General features: G+C 37.3%; 1 long non-coding RNA gene across 1 annotated transcript in view; it reads right to left on the bottom strand.

Annotated features, from left to right (window-relative positions):
- LOC111816632 overlaps window positions 1-1,733 on the bottom strand; it is a 22,639-nt gene extending 20,906 nt beyond the window's left edge. The window contains exon 1 of the long non-coding RNA XR_002820988.1: window positions 1,226-1,733. This is a non-coding gene — a long non-coding RNA (uncharacterized LOC111816632). The remainder of the gene's footprint in view (window positions 1-1,225) is intronic.
- Window positions 1,734-10,165: the final 8,432 nt, after the last annotated feature.

Below are 10,165 nucleotides of genomic sequence, written 5' to 3'. Positions count from 1 at the left end.
AGAAAGAAAGAAAGAAAGAAAGAAAGAAAGAAAGAAAGGAAGGAAGAAAGAAAGAAAGGCCAGAAATATACAGGAGTCAGACATGGGAGAATTTTTTTTTTTTTTTTTTTAACCGGGGATTGAACTCAGGGCCTTACGCTTGCCAGAGAAGCACTTATTCCACTGAGCCATCTCCCCAACCTGAGTAAAATTTAAATGGAGAAGATAGAGATAGAGATAGAGATAGAGATAGAGATAGAGATAGAGAGAGAGATAGAGATAGAGAGAGAGAGAGATAGAGATAGAGATAGAGATAGATAGAGATAGAGATGTATGTCTTCATGTGCACATAAATTATACATATATTTAAAGCTCCAAATGTGTGCCAATCACCTTTTAAATATATTAATAGATACCAAAGCAAAATAGTTGAAATATTAAGGGAAAGAATGACAAATGGTTCAGGCAGGATGATTGTGGTGTTGGCCATGTAAATGAAAGGTTAGAGTAGGTTAAATTAAGAGTGGTGTTTGAAGGAAGAGAGCAATCTAAAATTCCTTAGTGAGAGATTTAGGGAAATCGAGGGTAATGTTACTCAGTAAAAATATGTGAGGCACATATGTAATTATAAATTTTCTAATACTCATATTTTAAAAAACAAAAATATAGTTTAAATTAATTTTAACAGATTTCACCTAATCCAATATATCCAAAATATTATTTTAACATATAAATTCATTATGTCTTTCATACTCAGTTTCAACTCATTATTTCATATACTCAGAGCCACATAAAACTGTTAACTAGAAAATAAAAAATAGGAAAAATGAGTAAAACCGGTAGCTTTGGAGCAGAAGAAAAACTTGAATATAAAAGAAAACAGCATGCTTTAAAAACAGTGAGTGTAGGAAATTTAACCATGAAACCAATTAATTCGTACAATTAATATGAATTATTAGTTATAATAGTAAAACAAATTTAAGGAACCAACAAGACATCTACATAAAACTATAAAGCAAATTATTTAAAAATGTAAAACTAAAATGAATAATTAAAGTGCTGCTCTAGCACTTCAATTAGCTTAACTTTGAGGGTAAAAAGTAATGAAAGAGGAAAGTAAAGAAATTAGATCTTTTCACTGTGAACAGCAAAAATGCACGCGCGCACACACACACACGCACACACACACGCCAAAAGTTGGCAGCTTCCTATAAAGGTAAACACAGGTTGGAAAGTTATTGCTTACCCGACTCTCATCTAGTCAGCCTGCCTGTTGTCCTTCAAGACCAGTTCATATAGAAACGGCCTCTGTCAGAACACGTCACTCCTATAAGCCACCTGCTGGAGCTCCTGCGTTTGGGTGTGAGAGCCAAGGTGCAGTGTTTGCTGGCTCAGGGCTGTATATCCTCGTGCTATTTGCAGTCAGGGTTGTGATACACAAAAGCAAACAGCCACACACTCCATTCATACATGTTCCTGTTTCCTTTTCGCTTCTTCAGAGACCAATGATTTCTTTCTTCCTTGAGGAGTACAGATTGTCCCGGGTAGAATCCTGACCAAAACCCCCGCTAGGAGTTGGGACAGCTTAGCTGAGGCACTGGCGCCAGGAAGGACCCACATCTGCGTGCGCTGCTGGAGCTCAGCACAGGCGACCACGAGCGGCCGGCAGGTCCGGCCCTGACCCGACACACTGAGGCTCTGTGTGAAGAACTCCCTGGTTCTTTCCCAGCCGCTCACGGGGACAGGAATGCTACTGGTAAGTTTCCATAAAACCCTTGTGTTTTCTTGGCCTCACGATGAAACACTTCTTTTTATTAGCCCATATTGACTAATTATGCAATATTTTACTAGAGATATTGTTTAACTGTGAAAGAAATAGGGCATAAAAGGAGAAAGGGACAAAAATGCTCTCCTTTGTAAGACTGTGTGGAACATTTTCCTCCTACCTCTGCTGTGCTTGCTTCCTTTTTCCTAGTCATGCCAAGTTAGGAGAGAAGTATTTTCAGTTAATTTGTAGATAGAATGAAACGAATTAAATGAAATCACAAAACCTCAGTCAGTTCCCCTCTTTCTCCCTGCTGAGCAATATGCTACCATATTTTAGTAAGAGCAGTAAACAAATTCAAGGAAGTTATTTCCAAGGTACATGGATAAATAATGCCTTGCTTGCTCTTCTATGTAGGATTAAGAGCAGGATAAACATTCCTTCTGAATATTTCTGTTGCCTTTATGTAAAAAAATCTGATGATGTAAATCTGTGGCTAACATATGTTTTGCCAGATATTCAACCCAGAAATCTGAAGTAAAATGTTAAGGAATGCACCTCAAAAATTCAAACGGATGTTATCAATTTACCTGTTGTATCACAGAAAATTCACCTCATCTCACAGTTGCCCTCTTCTGGGACAGTGGCAACTGTGTCCCTCACAACAGATTCTTTAGACTGTGCTATTTATAGCAATGCACACACACACACACACACACACACACACACACACACACACAGTGTTTCACACCTACACCTAGAGGTCCAGCTAAGAGTCACTTTTATAGCAATGCCTTCTGCCTTCTTGCTCCCTAAAATTTTCAATTTTATTTTGAAAATTCCTCATTTAAAAAATGCACATATACCTACCGTGTATATTCTGCTACCAATGTATTGTTACATTGTCTCCTTTAAATACTAATGATATCCATCCATCTATACATCTATTGGCTCAATTTCTTCATTTCTATGGTGTATCATACAGTTGTAGGCCTTAGTAAACTATCTCTGAACATTAGAGAAAGATAGAAAGCTAGATTTGAAACCCTGGCTAACTTTTTCCTTGAGAAATGAATGCATCATTAATGTGCCACTTGGTGAGTTTTGATAAATGTATATACCTATGTGATTCAAACAGAACGCAACCATGACTCCAGATCTAAAAAGTCTTTCATTCCCTATCCAGACAGCCCCTGCTTCCTTCCACTCTTTAAAGGAAAAAAGCTCTTCTTTATACAGAATATATACCTATTTTTTAAGATTCATTCATGGTGCGGTGAGAGCCAGTAGATCATTCCTTTTTCATTGTTGAATAGTATTCTGTTATATGAAAATATGAGCGTATACTTTTTCTTGTTAATGGGTACCTGAGCTTTGTCCAGTTTTTAGCTACTGTGAATAAGTCTGTTAGGCAGATATACAAGTCTTTCTCAGGGTATTTGTCTTCAGTCTCTTGCATAAATATCTAGGAGTAGAATTACCACATCAAAAAGTTTAAAGAATTTCTGGATCCTACTGTAGTTACTTTTAGCCCTACAAGACACTGCCAGGGCTTTTTCCAAAGCAACTGTACAATCAGCACTGTAGGAGAAGGGTAACCTTCCACTTCCTTGCCAATTAGGGAATTTTAATCTAAATTTTAGGACTGAGGATACAGGTAAGTGGCAGAGAGCTTTCCTAGCATGTCTGAGTCTCTGGGTTCGCCCCCAACATAGCAACATAAATAGGTACACACAGTAATGTCTCAGTTCACAAACACTTCTGCCTGCAGATAATTCAGTTGCAAGCAAAAGCATTTGGAAGAGTTTTGCTTCCAGGTCACGAGGTCTGGTGACAAACAACCACAGCCATTTACTGCATCCGAACACCAATGCCCCCAAATTGTAGAGCAGAACCAAAGTGCCACCGTACTACGGCTTTAGACCTTCTGGTGGCTAGGCGGTACCATCGCTCTAGTAATTACCTGAAGGCCAATGTTTTCTTGAGGGGATATTAAACATTTATGCATCTTCCTTTCTGACTGCCTATTCAAATTTTTGGCCCATTTTATAAAAACTGGGGTTTTTTTTATTAATTGCTTGGAAGAATTTTTACAAGTATATATTGAGAACAAAAAGTCTTTCAAGAATACATATTTTGCAAATTTTTTTCTCAGTCTGTGTATTGCTCTTTTAAATGAATATTTTAATTAATATAAGTTTAAATTTGAGGAAGTTTATAATAGTTTTTTTGTTTTCGGTTTTTGGTTTTTTGGTTTTTTTTAATGCAGGCCCTTGCGCTTGCCAGGCAAGCGTTTATTCTACTGAGCCATCTCCCTGGCCCCTGAGGAAGTCTAATTACTAATTTTTGTATAATTATTAATTTCTGGAGTCCACCAAAATATTCTTTTCTACCTGTGTACTGTAAGATATTCTTTTTTATATAGGCCTTGTGGGCTTCACTTTTATGTTTGCTTTGAAGACTATGTTGGGATTATTTTTTGTGAATTATGTGAAGCAGAAATGGTGATTCTATTTTCTTTTTCCTGTTTTAATCTTAATTTATGTATTTGGTACAGGGTCTCACTACATATCTTGGATTTATAGCAATCCTTGTGTTTTTTAGCCTCCCCATTGCTGGGATTACAGGCATGCACCACCACGCCTGACCTTGATGGCCGGCACAGCATGTCGTACTGGGGATCAAACCCAGGTCCTCGCACTTGCCAAGAAGGTACTTAGACCACTGAGCTATCTCTCTGGCCCATAAATAGTGATTCTTTGCTCTTTTTCTTTTTTTCTTTATTAAGTTTATTGGTACAATTTAGTTATACACAATGATCACATCCATCACAGCAAATTTGTACCTGTGTGTGAGATAACTTGATTATGCCTTTTTTTCCCATTCCTCTCCCCTCCCTTCAGTTTCTCTTCCTCTCCTGGTTTACAAAGCTTTGTTTCCCTTTTATCCTTTTTTTTAAAAATCATTTTCTTTTCTTTTCCCCTCCTGGATTTCCTCCTCCTCCCTCCCTAGTTCTCATGTCTTTGGAACAATTTCTTCCTGTTTCATAATCCCTGTTATACCCTTGGGTCCTTATTTGTACATTCGGTTTCTCAAACCAGAAAAATAGTGCTATATTTACACATGTCATGTATTTATATATATGGATTTCTAGATGAGCCATCAATGTTTTCTTTTAATTTTTTTTAATGTACTTAGTACAGGGTCTACAGGGTCTCACTACACAGATCAGACTCATAATGACTCTCCTGTTTTCAGCCTCTCAAGTGCTGGGATTATAGGCACTTGCCACCACACCCAGTCTCAATCGCCATCTCATTGCACCCAAGGATGGGGCTAGCACATCAGGTCCAGGGATCGAACCCTGGACCCCTGCATCTGCCTAAGCAGGCACTTTAATCTGCTGAGCTATCTGGCCAGCCTCATTCTCCAGGAGCCTTTGTAGGATATCAAAATACTATAAAATATGTCTCTTAGCTTTAGACTTTATTTAATTCCACTAAACTATGCCCATGCCCTACATGCAAAAATATTACACTATTTTGATTACTAGTTTTATGATAACTTTTGAAGTCAGGTAATGCAAATTCCCCAACTTTACACCTTTGCAAGCATTTGTGTGTGCTTTCTGCATTTCCATAGAAAGTGCAGAATCAATTTGCCAGCATCTGCAAAGCAGCACGCTAAACCACACCAAGACCGTGACCACACTGCCTTGAATTTATAGGGTAATGCAGGAACAATCTTAGCAATATTCAGTTTGCTAGCACATAAATAAAATATAACTATTTCTTGTTTTACATCTCTCAAGAGTGTTCTGTAGTTTTAAATGCAGAGGTCTTACATATCTCTTGTTAATTTATTCCTGTTTTTGAGTTATATTAAAGTATAATGTGCTCATTTCATTTACAATTGTTAAAGCTGACATATAGAAATACAATTGTTTTATATTGGCTTTGTTTCCTGAGACATTGCTAAGTTCTAATAATCATTGTGCAGAATCCTTACAATTTTGACCTAAGTATTCATGTCACTTGAATACAGAGATAGTTCTAATCCTTTTATTATGATCTTCAAGCTGCTTTCATTTTTATTTCAACCCTATTGCTCCATGTAGAACCTCCAGTGTAAGGCTGAATAAAGGTAGTTGATGTAGACCTTACTGTTCAGGGCCAACACATTCAGTATTTCTCCTTTCAGTATTATTCTAGCTCTCAGTCTTTCACAGATGTTGTATATTAGGTTGAGGAAAAGGCTTTCTATGCCTAATTTTATAAATGGTGTTGAATTCTGTCCAATGTCTTTTCTGTTTATATTGAAGTGATCATATGATCTTTTTTCCTCTATTCCATTAATATAGAGAATTACCTATCTGAATGCAAAGGTTAAACAGCCTTAAGAGGGCCAAGGAGATAGCTCAGTGACTTACATGCCTACTTGGCAAGCTTGAGGTCCTGAGTTCAGTCCCTGCTATCAAAAAAAGAAAAAAATCATCCCTAACTTTGGGCTACAAATATATCTCAGTGGCACAAGTGTATGCCAGGCAAGTACACAGTTCTGTTCCTGGAAAAAAAAAAAAAAAAAAAACCTTGAGAAAATCTAAGGTAGCCCCTACCTGCTGATCTTGTCACCTTTGATATGTATCACTGGGATTTTATTTGCTTTTCTTTTCTTTTCTTTTTTTTTTCTTTTATTTTTTTTATTTGCAGAACCAGGAATTGAACTCAGGCTCTTTGCTTGCCAGACAAGTGCTTATTCTAGTGAGCTATCTCCCCAGTCCCTTATTTGCTTTGCTTTTCTTAAGATTTCAGTGGTCATGATCACTAGGACAATTACTCTAATTTTCTCTTGTTGTTTTGCACTATCAGGTGTAACAGAATTAATGTAAGCTTCATAAAATGATTGGAAAATACTACCTCTGCTTCTATTTCCTGAAATATCTTATGTACTGATTTTTTATGTACTGATTTTTTTTCCTTCAATGTTTTATAAAATACACTTAGCTTGTAAGAACCATCATAGTTGTCCCATGGAGGAGGAGATTGGGAATCATCATCGTTACCATCTTAGGAACCCTTCAATATGTCAGTTGCTATAATAGGTAAATTGTACATATTAAATCATTTCAATTCACAATAACTTGAGGAGGAAAGGGAGACTGTATCAGTGAGCGGCAGAGCATAAGTCAGTTTTAATTCTAAGTAAGATCTTTCCATTCGCTTAAACTATCAAATTTATTTTTATAGTGACAGAATCAAAGATAAATCAACTAATGGAGAACTGCTGCAGCAGCCAAATCTATATTCAATTCATTAGATTTCATTCAGTCATTCATTCATTTTGATAATACTGATTTTTGTTTTGTTTTGTTTTGTCTTGTCTTGTCTTGTCTTGTCTTGTTTTTGCGGTACCAGGCATTGAACTCAGGATCTTGCGCTTGCCAGAATATTGGGGGTTTTTTTATGGTACTGAATATTAAATGCAGGACCATCACACTGAGCCACGTTCACAACCCTTTCATAATTTTTATTCAGAGATAAGGTCTCACTAATTTGCCCAAGTAGGACTCAAACTCAATATCCTCTTGTGTCAGCCTCCCTCAGTGCTAAGATTACAGGCATGCATCACTGTGCTCAGCTGATAATATTGATAAATATTAACTGAGCATCAATCATGGGCCAGGGACTATGTTGGTCACTGTTCTAATCTTTTTTTTAATAGATCATTTTATTTTCCCTTAAGCATTGCAATTTTAGGTTTTAAAGACTCATGTATTAGCATAAATATATGCATTATTTCATTTAAACTTTATAACATCATGAATTTGCCATTATTTTCTCTTCAAATGAGTTCAAAGCTATGTACATAAACCCAAAACACAGGCATGCATCAGAAATTATTGATATGCTATTAGGACATATGGCTATAGTTGATGGAATGGTTTAATAAGGTAAATAATGTTAAGAAGATAAGTTTCACATGAAACTTTGAGTCTAAATCCATGCTAATTCCACTATGCCACTTTTGGTAAGTTGGGCTTCTCATAGAGATCTTGGCAGGCTTAAGATGCATCCTACCCATTCATGACTAGTACAGTTGTATCATAAGCCATATATACGCTAGGAAAAATTTTACTCCAATGACAAATAGATGGCCAGATTCCACTGCAGATTTTTCTACAAATGGTAACAAATTTTCAAGTCAACATTGAGGTCTTAAGAGAACCTGTCCTACAAGTCCTACCACTGAAAGAAAATAGGGCCATTGTAGAATTATCCATTCAAAAGGAAGAAGACCATCCTAACATTTTTGTGTACTCCTTAATATATTCTAAAGGCACACTGCCGTAACCTGAAGCTCCAGAGCATACACATTTTTTTAATTTCTGCCTAATTCAAGTTTTCTTCCCAACAAAAAGTAACAAATACAAATGAATAAGGTTAGATCCACTGTTCTAATCTTGACAAGTCAAAAAATCAAAAAATGCTTGTCTTTGTGAAGCTTAAATTCCGTTATTCTAACAATAAATATAAGTCAATGACTAGGTGGTAAATGCTTCAAAAAATCCAACAAAGCAGGGTAAAGAAATGGGGAGGGGAGTAAATAAGATGATAAGAATGGAAGGGGGTGGTGAATGAAGGCAGGAGACAGGAAAGGGAGTGCTGCAGGACTGTCCTGCAACAATGTTGTATATGGTTAGATTTCTGGACTTATGTGTAAACATACATAATTGCTTATTCCTATTTTTTAAATATATTTTAATTTTTTTAATTTTTGTCATATTCTGTAGGGACTTAAAGTTTAACATATCAATACTTGATGAAAAATACCTGTTCCATGTTCTGCCTAAGATGTTTGATATTCAGGCAGATAGTGAGATTAAGCTCAACAGCCTAGGTTATATGGTAACAACAAGCTTCTCTTCTGGAGGGTTAGCAACCTAAGTTTGCAGACCAAAAATTAAAGAAAAAGGAGGGCTGCAATGAAAGCCAACATTTTGGCCCTAACCTTCCAAGGTCAATTAAGACTCAGGACATATGAGAACTTTTACTGTAACATCATGTAACTCGGTAGTATCCCAAGTTTTCTGATCAAGGAGATTATGGGGCCAAAGAGGAAAGTGATCGATGATGTAGAGTGTGCCTAAGGAGAGTCACATGGAGAGAAAACATTCTCTCAGGCTGTCACAGAGAGCACATTGGCCAAGCAATGGCTGTGACTCATCCACATGGTTGACACTGACAAAGGATCTACAATCTGAGGTACAGGGTCTCAAGATAAATCCTGAGGGGATTTGACTGACCTTATCAGATCCAAAATCTACAATTCTTGTTACATAAGTCTTGCTTTATCCTGGTCTTAACCATCCAGCAGAAAAGTATAACAACAAAGTACAAGAAGTAAAGCCATGTTGTTATGTTGAGCTGTAGAGGACTCAGGTCAACAACTTCTGACACTGCCAGTCAAGCGGAAGACCCAATACTATTATGAACTACTGAACTATTTTGCAACATTTTGCTGAGTTCACACACCTATAATATTTAAATGATAGAACTAAACAAAGAAAAGGGGGGGATATAGATGAATGACCATTTTGTATCTGTGTACTCAAAATGGTTAAGATAGATATATAGCTACATTCTCTTAATTCAAGGAATAGAGAGATTTGTTCTAATAGTGTTTGTGAATAGGATATTGTGTCTGCATCTTGTACAACAAATAACCACTAGGAAAGCAGTATGCAGTGTGTTAATTATTAGAACTATCCTACCAATTTGATTTGAAACTGTCTCATTGCTATTTATTTCTCAATAAAATTATGGAAAAAAAAAGAATGAACTACACTGACTGGGTAACATACCCAAGGAAGCACCTGGAGGTAAGGGGGACAGGGACTCAGCTCTCCAGAGGAAGACCTCCCTGGGTAAAGAGAACAGCTGATTCCAAAGGCAGGGAGGATCTTGCTAGGACTGAAGGAACAAGACGGAGCCAGTGTGCCTAGGATGGCGCAAAGGAAGCAGAAAGTGCAGGAGAGAGAGAAAGCAAATGAGATGAAATAATTAAAAGAAAGGGAAAGGGACGTGATAAAGATAGCAGCTCATCAGCTGAGAAGCACGCGGGCTACGCGGGGTGTTCAGGAGGATCGTGTCTTAGTATAACTCACACAGACAGAATGCCGTCTCAAGAGTAGAATTAAGAGCTGGAGGATGTAGCTCAGTGACACAGGGCTTTTCTAGCATGTGCAATGGCTTGGGTTTCATCCCCAATACCAAAAGGAAAAGAAAGGTAGGATGAGACAAGAGGCTGAGAAATCAGTTGGAAGGCTCTTTTGTCAGCTCTTTAGGCAGGCTCGGTGCCTGGAAGTGGGAGACTGCAGTGGAGGTGGTGGGAGTCTGTGTGTGTGTGAAGGCAAAGTCAGCA

This window comes from Octodon degus, unplaced genomic scaffold (genome assembly GCF_000260255.1).
Source record: "Octodon degus isolate 3935 unplaced genomic scaffold, OctDeg1.0 scaffold00036, whole genome shotgun sequence".
Lineage (NCBI taxonomy): Eukaryota > Metazoa > Chordata > Mammalia > Rodentia > Octodontidae > Octodon > Octodon degus.
This window is presented reverse-complemented; position numbering and strand designations above follow the sequence as displayed.